Consider the following 14,830-nt stretch of genomic DNA (forward strand, 5'->3'; position numbering starts at 1 on the left):
TCTCTATAGATCTTAATGCCCAATATGTAAGCAGCTTCACCGAGGTCTTTCATTGAAAAACTCTTATTCAAGTATCCCTTTATGCTATCCAGAAATTCTATATAATTTCCAATTAGTAATATGTCATCCACATATAATATCAGAAATGCTACAGAGCTCCCACTCACTTTCTTGTAAATACAGGCTTCTCCAAAAGTCTGTATAAAACCAAATGCTTTGATCACACTATCAAAGCGTTTATTCCAACTCCGAGAGGCTTGCACCAGTGCATAAATGGATCGCTGGAGCTTGCACACTTTGTTAGCTCCCTTTGGATCGATAAAACCTTCTGGTTGCATCATATACAACTCTTCTTCCAGAAATCCATTCAGGAATGCAGTTTTTACATCCATTTGCCAAATTTCATAATCATAAAATGCGGTAATTGCTAATATGATTCGGACAGACTTAAGCATCGCTACGGGTGAGAAGGTCTCATCGTAGTCAATCCCTTGAACTTGTCGAAATCCTTTTGCGACAAGTCGAGCTTTGTAGACAGTAACATTACCGTCAGCGTCAGTCTTCTTCTTGAAGATCCATTTATTCTCAATTGCTTTCCGATCTACGGGCAAGTCAACCAAAGTCCATACTTTGTTCTCATACATGGATCCCATCTCAGATTTTATGGCTTCAAGCCATTTTGCGGAATCTGGGCTCACCATCGCTTCTTCATAGTTCATAGGTTCATCATGATCTAGTAGCATGACTTCCAGAATAGGATTACCGTACCACTCTGGCACGGATCTCACTCTGGTTGATCTACGAGGTTCAGTAGTATCTTGTTCTGAAGTTTCATGATCATCATCATTAGCTTCCTCACTAACTGGTGTAGGTGTCACTGAAACAGTTTTCTATGATGCACTACTTTCCAATAAGGGAGCAGGTACAGTTACCTCATCAAGTTCTACTTTCCTCCCACTCACTTCTTTCGAGAGAAATTCCTTCTCTAGAAAGGATCCATTCTTAGCAACAAATGTCTTGCCTTCGGATCTGTGATAGAAGGTGTACCCAACAGTCTCATTTGGGTATCCTATGAAGACACATTTCTCCGATTTGGGTTCGAGCTTATCAGGTTGAAGTTTTTTCACATAAGCATCGCAGCCCCAAACTTTAAGAAACGACAACTTTGGTTTCTTGCCAAACCATAGTTCATAAGGCGTCGTCTCAACGGATTTCGATGGTGCCCTATTTAACGTAAATGCGGCCGTCTCTAAAGCATAACCCCAAAACGATAGCGGTAAATCAGTAAGAGACATCATAGATCGCACAATATCTAGTAGAGTACGATTACGACGTTCGGACACACCATTACGCTGTGGTGTTCCGGGTGGCGTGAGTTGCGAAACTATTCCGCATTGTTTCAAATGTACACCAAACTCGTAACTCAAATATTCTCCTCCACGATCAGATCGTAGAAACTTTATTTTCTTGTTACGATGATTTTGAACTTCACTCTGAAATTCTTTGAACTTAACAAATGTTTCAGACTTATGTTTCATTAAGTAGATATACCCGTATCTGCTTAAATCATCTGTCAAGGTGAGAAAATAATGATATCCACCACGAGCCTCAACGTTCATCGGACCACATACATCTGTATGTATGATTTCCAATAAATCTGTTGCTCTCTCCATAGTACCGGAGAACGGTGTTTTAGTCATCTTGCCCATGAGGCACAGTTCGCAAGTACCAAGTGACTCATAACCAAGTGGTTCCAAAAGTCCATCAGTATGGAGTTTCTTCATGAGCTTTACACCGATACGACCTAAACGGCAGTGCCACAAATAAGTTGCACTATCATTATCAACTCTGCATCTTTTGGCTTCAACATTATGAATATGTGTATCACTACTATCGAGATTCATCAAAAACAGACCACTCTTCAAAGGTGCATGACCATAAAAGATATTACTCATATAAATAGAACAACCATTATTCTCTGATTTAAATGAATAACCGTCTCGCATCAAACAAGATCCAGATATAATGTTCATGCTCAACGCTGGCACCAAATAACAATTATTTAGGTCTAATACTAATCCCGAAGGTAGATGTAGAGGTAGCGTGCCGACCGCGATCACATCGACTTTGGAACCATTTCCCACGCGCATCGTCACCTCGTCCTTTGCCAGTGTTCGCTTAATCCGTAGTCCCTGTTTCGAGTTGCAAATATTAGCAACAGAACCAGTATCAAATACCCAGGTGCTACTGCGAGCTCTAGTAAGGTACACATCAATAACATGTATATCACATATACCTTTGTTCACCTTGCCATCCTTCTTATCCGCCAAATACTTGGAGCAGTTCCGCTTCCAGTGACCAGTCTGCTTGCAGTAGAAGCACTCAGTTTCAGGCTTTGGTCTAGACTTAGGTTTCTTCTCCTGAGCAGCAACTTGCTTGCTGTTCTTCTTGAAGTTCCCCTTCTTTTTCCCTTTGCCCTTTTTCTTGAAACTAGTGGTATTGTTGACCATCAACACTTGATGCTCCTTTTTCATTTCTACCTCCGCAGCTTTTAGCATTGCGAAGAGATCGGGAATAGTCTTATTCATCCCTTGAATATTATAGTTCATCACGAAGCTCTTGTAGCTTGGTGGCAGTGATTTGAGAATTCTGTCAATGACGCAATCATCTGGAAGATTAACTCCCAATTGAATCAAGTGATTATTATACCCAGACATTTTGAGTATATGCTCACTGACAGAACTGTTCTCCTCCATCTTGCAGCTATAGAACTTATTGGAGACTTCATATCTCTCAATCCGGGAATTTGCTTGAAATATTAACTTCAACTCCTGGAACATCTCATATGCTCCATGACGATCAAAACGTCATTGAAGTCTCGATTCTAAGCCGTAAAGAATGGCACACTGAACTATCGAGTAGTCATCAGCTTTGCTCTGCCAGACGTTCATAACATCTGGTGTTGCTCCAGCAGCAGGCCTGGCACCCAGTGGTGCTTCCAGGACGTAATTCTTCTGTGCAGCAATGAGGATAATCCTCAAGTTACAGAGCCAGTCCGTGTAATTGCTACCATCATCTTTCAACTTTGCTTTCTCAAGGAACGCATTAAAATTCAACGGAACAACAGCACGGGCCATCTATCTACAATCAACATAAACAAGCAAGATACTATCAGGGACTAAGTTCATGATAAATTTAAGTTCAATTAATCATATTACTTAAGAACTCCCACTTATATAGACATCCCTCTAATCTTCTAAGTGATCACGTGATCCAAATCAACTAAACCATAACCGATCATCACGTGAGATGGATTAGTCTTCAATGGTGAACATTATTATGTTGATCATATCTACTATATGATTCACGCTCGACCTTTCGGTCTCCGTGTTCCGAGGCCATATCTGCATATGCTAGGCTCGTCAAGTATAACCCGAGTATTCTGCGTGTGCAAAACTGGCTTGCACCCGTTGTAGATGGACATAGAGCTTATCACACCCGATCATCACGTGGTGTCTGGGCACGACGAACTTTGGCAACGGTGCATACTCAGGGAGAACACTTCTTGATAATTAGTGAGAGATCATCTTATAATGCTACCGTCAATCAAAGCAAGATAAGATGCATAAAAAGATAAACATCACATGCAATCAATATAAGTGATATGATATGGCCATCATCATCTTGTGCTTGTGATCTCCATCTCTGAAGCACCGTCATGATCACCATCGTCACCGGCACGACACCTTCATCTCCATCGTAGCATCGTTGTCGTCTCGCCAATCTTATGCTTCTACGACAATCGCTACCGCTTAGTGATAAAGTAAAGCATTACAGGGCGATTGCATTGCATACAATAAAGTGACAACCATATGGCTCCTGCCAGTTGCCGATAACTCGGTTACAAAACATGATCATCTCATACAATAAAATTTAGCATCATGTCTTGACCATATCACATCACAACATGCCCTGCAAAAACAAGTTAGACGTCCTCTACTTTGTTGTTGCAAGTTTTACGTGGCTGCTACGGGCTTAAGCAAGAACCAATCTTACCTACGCATCAAAACCACAATGATAATTTGTCAAGTTGGTGTTGTTTTAACCTTCGCAAGGACCGGGCGTAGCCACACTCGGTTCAACTAAAGTTGGAGAAACTGTCACCCGCAAGCCACCTCTGTGCAAAGCACGTCGAGAGAACCGGTCTCGCGTAAGCGTACGCGTAATGTTGGTCCGGGCCGCTTCGTCCAACAATACCGCCGAACCAAAGTATGACATGCTGGTAAGCAGTATGACTTATATCGCCCACAACTCACTTGTGTTCTACTCGTGCATATAACATCAAACCATAAAACCTAGGCTCGGATGCCACTGTTGGGGAACGCAGTAATTTCAAAAAATTTCCTACGCACACACAAGATCATGGTAATGCATAGCTACGAGAGGGGAGAGTGTTGTCTACGTACCCTCGTAGACCGAAGCGGAAGCGTTGACACAACATAGAGGAAGTAGTCGTACGTCTTCCCGATCCGAGCACCGTTACTCCGACACCTCCGAGTTCTTGGCACACGTTCAGCTCGATGACGCACCCCGAGCTCCGATCCAGCAAAGCTTTGGGGAGGAGTTCCGTCAGCACGACGGCGTGGTGACGATGATGATGTTCTACTGGCGCAGGGCTTCGCCTAAGCACTGCAACGATATGACCGAGGTGGAATATGGTGGAGGGGGGCACCACACACGGCTAAGGAACGATCACGAAGATCAACTTGTGTGTCCTAGGGTGCCCCCTGCCCCCGTATATAAAGGAGCAAGGGGGGAGGCCGGCCGGCCCTATGGGGTGCGCCAAAGGGAGGGGGGAGTCCTTCTCCTAGTGGGAGTAGGACTCCCCTTTCCTAGTCCAACTAGGAAGAGAGAGGGGGAAGGAAAGAGAGGGAGAGGGAGAGGGAAAGGGGGGCCGCGCCCCCCCTCCTAGTCCAATTCGGACTCCCCATGGGGGGGCGCCACCTCCTGGGCTGCAGCCCTCTCTCTCCCTCAGGCCCACTAAGGCCCAATACTTCCCCGGGGGGTTCCGGTAACCCCTCCGGCACTCTGGTTTTCTCCGAAATCACCCGGAACACTTCCGGTGTCCGAATATAGCCGTTCAATATATCAATCTTTATGTCTCAACCATTTCGAGACTCCTCGTCATGTCCGTGATCACATCCGGGACTCCGAACTAACTTCAGTACATCAAAAACCATAAACTCATAATATAACTGTCATCGAAACTTTAAGCGTGCGGACCCTACGGTTCGAGAACAATGTAGACATGACCGATATACATCTTCAGTCAATAACCAATAGCGGGACCTGGATGCCCATATTGGCTCCTACATATTCTACCAAGATCTTTATCGGTCAGACCGCATAACAACATACGTTGTTCCCTTTGTCATCGGTATGTTACTTGCTCGAGATTCGATCGTCGGTATCCAATACCTAGTTCAATCTCATTACCGGCAAGTCTCTTTACTTGTTCCGTAATACATCATCTCACAACTAACATATTAGGTGTAATTCTTGCAAGGCTTATGTGATGTGCATTACCGAGAGGGCCCAGAGATACCTCTCCGACGATCGGAGTGACAAATCCTAATCTTGAAATACATCAACCCAACATGTACCTTTGGAGACACTTGTAGAGCACCTTTATAATCACCCAGTTATGTTGTGACGTTTGGTAGCACACAAAGTGTTCCTCCGGCACACGGGAGTTACATAATCTCATAGTCATAGGAACATGTATAAGTCATGAAGAAAGCAATAGCAACATACTAAACGATCGGGTGCTAAGCTAATGGAATGGGTCATGTCAATCAGATCATTCAACTAATGATGTGATCCCGTTAATCAAATGACAACTCTTTGTCCATGGTTAGGAAACATAACCATCTTTGATTAATGAGCTAGTCAAGTAGAGGCATACTAGTGACACTCTGTTTGTCTATGTATTCACACATGTATTATGTTTCCGGTTAATACAATTCTAGCATGAATAATAAACTTTTATCATGATGTAAGGAAATAAATAATAACTTTATTATTGCCTCTAGGGCATATTTCCTTCAGTCTCCCACTTGCTCTAGAGTCAATAATCTAGATTACATAGTAATGATTCTAACACCCATGGAGCCTTGGTGCTGATCATGTTTTGCTCGTGGAAGAGGCTTAGTCAACGGGTCTGCTACATTCAGATCCGTATGTATCTTGCAAATCTCTATGTCTCCCACCTGGAATAGATCCCGGATGGAATTGAAGCGTCTCTTGATGTGCTTGGTTCTTTTGTGAAATCTGGATTCCTTTGCCAAGGCAATTGCACCAGTATTGTCACAAAAGATTTTCATTGGACCCGATGCACTAGGTATGACACCTAGATCGGATATGAACTCCTTCATCCAGACTCCTTCATTTGCTGCTTCCGAAGTAGCTATGTACTCCGCTTCACATGTAGATCCCGCCATGACACTTTGTTTAGAACTGCACCAACTGACAGCTCCACCGTTTAATGTGAACACGTATCCGGTTTGCGATTTAGAATCGTCCGGATCAGTGTCAAAGCTTGCATCAACGTAACCGTTTACGATGAGCTCTTTGTCACCTCCATATATGAGAAACATATCCTTAGTCCTTTTCAGGTACTTCAGGATGTTCTTGACCGCTGTCCAGTGATCCACTCCTGGATTACTTTGGTACCTCCCTGCTAAACTTATAGCAAGGCACACATCAGGTCTGGTACACAGCATTGCATACATGATAGAGCCTATGGCTGAAGCATAGGGAACATCTTTCATTTTCTCTCTATCTTCTGCAGTGGTCGGGCATTGAGTCTTACTCAACTTCACACCTTGTAACACAGGCAAGAATCCTTTCTTTGCTTGATCCATTTTGAACTTCTTCAAAACTTTGTCAAGGTATGTGCTTTGTGAAAGTCCAATTAAGCGTCTTGATCCATCTCTATAGATCTTAATGCCCAATATGTAAGCAGCTTCACCGAGGTCTTTCATTGAAAAACTCTTATTCAAGTATCCCTTTATGCTATCCAGAAATTCTATATAATTTCCAATTAGTAATATGTCATCCACATATAATATCAGAAATGCTACAGAGCTCCCACTCACTTTCTTGTAAATACAGGCTTCTCCAAAAGTCTGTATAAAACCAAATGCTTTGATCACACTATCAAAGCGTTTATTCCAACTCCGAGAGGCTTGCACCAGTGCATAAATGGATCGCTGGAGCTTGCACACTTTGTTAGCTCCCTTTGGATCGATAAAACCTTCTGGTTGCATCATATACAACTCTTCTTCCAGAAATCCATTCAGGAATGCAGTTTTTACATCCATTTGCCAAATTTCATAATCATAAAATGCGGTAATTGCTAATATGATTCGGACAGACTTAAGCATCGCTACGGGTGAGAAGGTCTCATCGTAGTCAATCCCTTGAACTTGTCGAAATCCTTTTGCGACAAGTCGAGCTTTGTAGACAGTAACATTACCGTCAGCGTCAGTCTTCTTCTTGAAGATCCATTTATTCTCAATTGCTTTCCGATCTACGGGCAAGTCAACCAAAGTCCATACTTTGTTCTCATACATGGATCCCATCTCAGATTTTATGGCTTCAAGCCATTTTGCGGAATCTGGGCTCACCATCGCTTCTTCATAGTTCATAGGTTCATCATGATCTAGTAGCATGACTTCCAGAATAGGATTACCGTACCACTCTGGCACGGATCTCACTCTGGTTGATCTACGAGGTTCAGTAGTATCTTGTTCTGAAGTTTCATGATCATCATCATTAGCTTCCTCACTAACTGGTGTAGGTGTCACTGAAACAGTTTTCTATGATGCACTACTTTCCAATAAGGGAGCAGGTACAGTTACCTCATCAAGTTCTACTTTCCTCCCACTCACTTCTTTCGAGAGAAATTCCTTCTCTAGAAAGGATCCATTCTTAGCAACAAATGTCTTGCCTTCGGATCTGTGATAGAAGGTGTACCCAACAGTCTCATTTGGGTATCCTATGAAGACACATTTCTCCGATTTGGGTTCGAGCTTATCAGGTTGAAGTTTTTTCACATAAGCATCGCAGCCCCAAACTTTAAGAAACGACAACTTTGGTTTCTTGCCAAACCATAGTTCATAAGGCGTCGTCTCAACGGATTTCGATGGTGCCCTATTTAACGTAAATGCGGCCGTCTCTAAAGCATAACCCCAAAACGATAGCGGTAAATCAGTAAGAGACATCATAGATCGCACAATATCTAGTAGAGTACGATTACGACGTTCGGACACACCATTACGCTGTGGTGTTCCGGGTGGCGTGAGTTGCGAAACTATTCCGCATTGTTTCAAATGTACACCAAACTCGTAACTCAAATATTCTCCTCCACGATCAGATCGTAGAAACTTTATTTTCTTGTTACGATGATTTTGAACTTCACTCTGAAATTCTTTGAACTTAACAAATGTTTCAGACTTATGTTTCATTAAGTAGATATACCCGTATCTGCTTAAATCATCTGTCAAGGTGAGAAAATAATGATATCCACCACGAGCCTCAACGTTCATCGGACCACATACATCTGTATGTATGATTTCCAATAAATCTGTTGCTCTCTCCATAGTACCGGAGAACGGTGTTTTAGTCATCTTGCCCATGAGGCACAGTTCGCAAGTACCAAGTGACTCATAACCAAGTGGTTCCAAAAGTCCATCAGTATGGAGTTTCTTCATGAGCTTTACACCGATACGACCTAAACGGCAGTGCCACAAATAAGTTGCACTATCATTATCAACTCTGCATCTTTTGGCTTCAACATTATGAATATGTGTATCACTACTATCGAGATTCATCAAAAACAGACCACTCTTCAAAGGTGCATGACCATAAAAGATATTACTCATATAAATAGAACAACCATTATTCTCTGATTTAAATGAATAACCGTCTCGCATCAAACAAGATCCAGATATAATGTTCATGCTCAACGCTGGCACCAAATAACAATTATTTAGGTCTAATACTAATCCCGAAGGTAGATGTAGAGGTAGCGTGCCGACCGCGATCACATCGACTTTGGAACCATTTCCCACGCGCATCGTCACCTCGTCCTTTGCCAGTGTTCGCTTAATCCGTAGTCCCTGTTTCGAGTTGCAAATATTAGCAACAGAACCAGTATCAAATACCCAGGTGCTACTGCGAGCTCTAGTAAGGTACACATCAATAACATGTATATCACATATACCTTTGTTCACCTTGCCATCCTTCTTATCCGCCAAATACTTGGAGCAGTTCCGCTTCCAGTGACCAGTCTGCTTGCAGTAGAAGCACTCAGTTTCAGGCTTTGGTCTAGACTTAGGTTTCTTCTCCTGAGCAGCAACTTGCTTGCTGTTCTTCTTGAAGTTCCCCTTCTTTTTCCCTTTGCCCTTTTTCTTGAAACTAGTGGTATTGTTGACCATCAACACTTGATGCTCCTTTTTCATTTCTACCTCCGCAGCTTTTAGCATTGCGAAGAGATCGGGAATAGTCTTATTCATCCCTTGAATATTATAGTTCATCACGAAGCTCTTGTAGCTTGGTGGCAGTGATTTGAGAATTCTGTCAATGACGCAATCATCTGGAAGATTAACTCCCAATTGAATCAAGTGATTATTATACCCAGACATTTTGAGTATATGCTCACTGACAGAACTGTTCTCCTCCATCTTGCAGCTATAGAACTTATTGGAGACTTCATATCTCTCAATCCGGGCATTTGCTTGAAATATTAACTTCAACTCCTGGAACATCTCATATGCTCCATGACGATCAAAACGTCGTTGAAGTCTCGATTCTAAGCCGTAAAGAATGGCACACTGAACTATCGAGTAGTCATCAGCTTTGCTCTGCCAGACGTTCATAACATCTGGTGTTGCTCCAGCAGCAGGCCTGGCACCCAGTGGTGCTTCCAGGACGTAATTCTTCTATGCAGCAATGAGGATAATCCTCAAGTTACAGAGCCAGTCCGTGTAATTGCTACCATCATCTTTCAACTTTGCTTTCTCAAGGAACGCATTAAAATTCAACGGAACAACAGCACGGGCCATCTATCTACAATCAACATAAACAAGCAAGATACTATCAGGGACTAAGTTCATGATAAATTTAAGTTCAATTAATCATATTACTTAAGAACTCCCACTTATATAGACATCCCTCTAATCTTCTAAGTGATCACGTGATCCAAATCAACTAAACCATAACCGATCATCACGTGAGATGGATTAGTCTTCAATGGTGAACATTATTATGTTGATCATATCTACTATATGATTCACGCTCGACCTTTCGGTCTCCGTGTTCCGAGGCCATATCTGCATATGCTAGGCTCGTCAAGTATAACCCGAGTATTCTGCGTGTGCAAAACTGGCTTGCACCCGTTGTAGATGGACATAGAGCTTATCACACCCGATCATCACGTGGTGTCTGGGCACGACGAACTTTGGCAACGGTGCATACTCAGGGAGAACACTTCTTGATAATTAGTGAGAGATCATCTTATAATGCTACCGTCAATCAAAGCAAGATAAGATGCATAAAAAGATAAACATCACATGCAATCAATATAAGTGATATGATATGGCCATCATCATCTTGTGCTTGTGATCTCCATCTCTGAAGCACCGTCATGATCACCATCGTCACCGGCGCGACACCTTCATCTCCATCGTAGCATCGTTGTCGTCTCGCCAATCTTATGTTTCTACGACAATCGCTACCGCTTAGTGATAAAGTAAAGCATTACAGGGCGATTGCATTGCATACAATAAAGTGACAACCATATGGCTCCTGCCAGTTGCCGATAACTCGGTTACAAAACATGATCATCTCATACAATAAAATTTAGCATCATGTCTTAACCATATCACATCACAACATGCCCTGCAAAAACAAGTTAGACGTCCTCTACTTTGTTGTTGCAAGTTTTACGTGGCTGCTACGGGCTTAAGCAAGAACCAATCTTACCTACGCATCAAAACCACAATGATAGTTTGTCAAGTTGGTGTTGTTTTAACCTTCGCAAGGACCGGGCGTAGCCACACTCGGTTCAACTAAAGTTGGAGAAACTGTCACCCGCAAGCCACCTCTGTGCAAAGCACGTCGAGAGAACCGGTCTCGCGTAAGCGTACGCGTAATGTTGGTCCGGGCCGCTTCGTCCAACAATACCGCCGAACCAAAGTATGACATGCTGGTAAGCAGTATGACTTATATCGCCCACAACTCACTTGTGTTCTACTCGTGCATATAACATCAAACCATAAAACCTAGGCTCGGATGCCACTGTTGGGGAACGCAGTAATTTCAAAAAATTTCCTACGCACACACAAGATCATGGTAATGCATAGCTACGAGAGGGGAGAGTGTTGTCTACATACCCTCGTAGACCGAAGCGGAAGCGTTGACACAACATAGAGGAAGTAGTCGTACGTCTTCCCGATCCGACCGATCCAAGCACCGTTACTCCGACACCTCCGAGTTCTTGGCACACGTTCAGCTCGATGACGCACCCCGAGCTCCGATCCAGCAAAGCTTTGGGGAGGAGTTCCGTCAGCACGACGGCGTGGTGACGATGATGATGTTCTACTGGCGCAGGGCTTCGCCTAAGCACTGCAACGATATGACCGAGGTGGAATATGGTGGAGGGGGGCACCACACACGGCTAAGGAACGATCACGAAGATCAACTTGTGTGTCCTAGGGTGCCCCCTGCCCCCGTATATAAAGGAGCAAGGGGGGAGGCCGGCCGGCCCTATGGGGTGCGCCAAAGGGAGGGGGGAGTCCTTCTCCTAGTGGGAGTAGGACTCCCCTTTCCTAGTCCAACTAGGAAGAGAGAGGGGGAAGGAAAGAGAGGGAGAGGGAGAGGGAAAGGGGGGCCGCGCCCCCCTCCTAGTCCAATTCGGACTCCCCATGGGGGGGGGCGCCACCTCCTGGGCTGCAGCCCTCTCTCTCCCTCAGGCCCACTAAGGCCCAATACTTCCCCGGGGGGTTCCGGTAACCCCTCCGGCACTCTGGTTTTCTCCGAAATCACCCGGAACACTTCCGGTGTCCGAATATAGCCGTTCAATATATCAATCTTTATGTCTCAACCATTTCGAGACTCCTCGTCATGTCCGTGATCACATCCGGGACTCCGAACTAACTTCAGTACATCAAAAACCATAAACTCATAATATAACTGTCATCGAAACTTTAAGCGTGCGGACCCTACGGTTCGAGAACAATGTAGACATGACCGAGATACGTCTCCGGTCAATAACCAATAGCGGGACCTGGATGCCCATATTGGCTCCTACATATTCTACGAAGATCTTTATCGGTCAGACCGCATAACAACATACGTTGTTCCCTTTGTCATCGGTATGTTACTTGCTCGAGATTCGATCGTCGGTATCAAATACCTAGTTCAATCTCGTTACCGGCAAGTCTCTTTACTCGTTCCGTAATACATCATCTCACAACTAACATATTAGTTGTAATGCTTGCAAGGCTTATGTGATGTGCATTACCGAGAGGGCCCAGAGATACCTCTCCGACGATCGGAGTGACAAATCCTAATCTCGAAATACATCAACCCAACATGTACCTTTGGAGACACCTGTAGAGCACCTTTATAATCACCCAGTTACGTTGTGACGTTTGGTAGCACACAAAGTGTTCCTCCGGCACACGGGAGTTACATAATCTCATAGTCATAGGAACATGTATAAGTCATGAAGAAAGCAATAGCAACATACTAAACGATCGGGTGCTAAGCTAATGGAATGGGTCATGTCAATCAGATCATCCAACTAATGATGTGATCCCGTTAATCAAATGACAACTCTTTGTCCATGGTTAGGAAACATAACCATCTTTGATTAATGAGCTAGTCAAGTAGAGGCATACTAGTGACACTCTGTTTGTCTATGTATTCACACATGTATTATGTTTCCGGTTAATACAATTCTAGCATGAATAATAAACTTTTATCATGATGTAAGGAAATAAATAATAACTTTATTATTGCCTCTAGGGCATATTTCCTTCATCCTTATGCTAAGTACATGAAAGATATTGTTACGAATAAAAGAAAGATACCGGAAACTGAAATTTCCACCATGCTTGCTAATTATACTTTTAAAGGTGGAATACCAAAGAAACTTGGAGATCTAGGAGTACCCACTATACCATGCTCCATTAAAAGAAACTATGTTAAAACTGCTTTATGTGATCTTGGAGCCGGTGTTAGTGTTATGACTCTCTCTTTATATCGTAGACTTGATTTGAATAAGTTGACACATACTGAAATATTTTTGGAAATGGCTGATAAATCAACTGCTATACCTGTCGGTATTTGTGAGGATGTGCCCGTTGTGGTTGCAAATGTTACTATTTTAACAAACTTTGTTATTCTTGATATTCCCGAGGACGATAGAATGTCTATTATTCTTGGAAGACCATTTTTGAATACTACAGGGCCTGTAATTGATTGCAACAAAGGCAATGTCACTTTTCATGTTAATGGTAATGAGCATACAGTACACTTTCCGAGGAAACAACCTCAAGTTCATAGTATCAACTCTATTGGAAAAATTCCATCGATTATATTTGGAGGTTTTGAATTTCCTCTTCCTACTGTCAAGAAGAAATATGATATTCTTATTATTGGGGATGTGCATATCCCCGTTGAGGTAACATAGAAATTTCTTCGGTTCCATGTTATTCGGAATGAGTTTGTTAACAAGACCTGATCAACCTTCTTAGTGGATTCCTTTTGATGATCATGAGATGGATGAAGTTAGAAAACACAACTCTCTGTACCCTCCTTTTACTTTCTGTTATTTATATTAAATAAAGTAAAAATAGTATTTTTCTGTCTTTTTTCTGAATTATCCGTGCAATATAAAAATACCCCGAAAATAAAAGTTCTCCAAATGCCCTGAAATTTAAATATGATTTTCTCTGGAATATTTGAGAATGCCTGGCACTGAGAACACAACAGGAGGGGCAAGCACCTGGCCACGAGGGTCGAGGGCGCGCCCTACCCCCTGGGCGTGCCCCTGCCTCATGGGCCCACGGTGGCCCTCCTCCACTTATTCCTGCACTCACACACTCCTTCTTCCTCCCACAAACACCAATATCCAGCTCAAGCACGAGTTCTAGCTCATTTTGCTACGATTTTCGATCTCCTTGCCCAAAGCGCCTCTCACAAAACTGCTTGTGGGGATTGTTCCTTGGTATGTGACTCCTCCATTGGTCCAATTAGTTTTTGTTCTAGTGCTTTATTCTTTGCAAATTTATGCTACCTAGGTGACCATGTTCTTGAGCTTGCATGTCAAATTTGTATGGTTCCAAGTAGTTTTGATGCATGATATAGGCTCTAGGAACTTGTAGGAGTAGTTGCTATCAATTTTGTTGAGTTTGGTTTACTTCTATTTGAAGTTACTAAAGATTTCAGAAATTTTTCAGAGGAAGAAATATGTTTAGGAAAATGTACCAAGGTGGCTCTTCAAGGAAACAAGAGCCCAGGCTTGCAATGCGTGATGATGATGATGAAGGAAATATGCCCTAGAGGCAATAATAAAGTTATTATTTATTTCCTTATATCATGATAAATGTTTATTATTCATGCTAGAATTGTATTAACCAGAAACATAATACATGTGTGAATACATAGACAAACAGATTGTCACTAGTATGCCTCTACTTGACTAGCTCGTTGATCAAAGATGGTTATGTTTCCTAACCATAGACATGAGTTGTCATTTGAT

The sequence above is a fragment of the Triticum urartu genome, chromosome 7A, assembly GCF_056163025.1.
Source record: "Triticum urartu cultivar PI428250 chromosome 7A, HENAU_Tu73, whole genome shotgun sequence".
Lineage (NCBI taxonomy): Eukaryota > Viridiplantae > Streptophyta > Magnoliopsida > Poales > Poaceae > Triticum > Triticum urartu.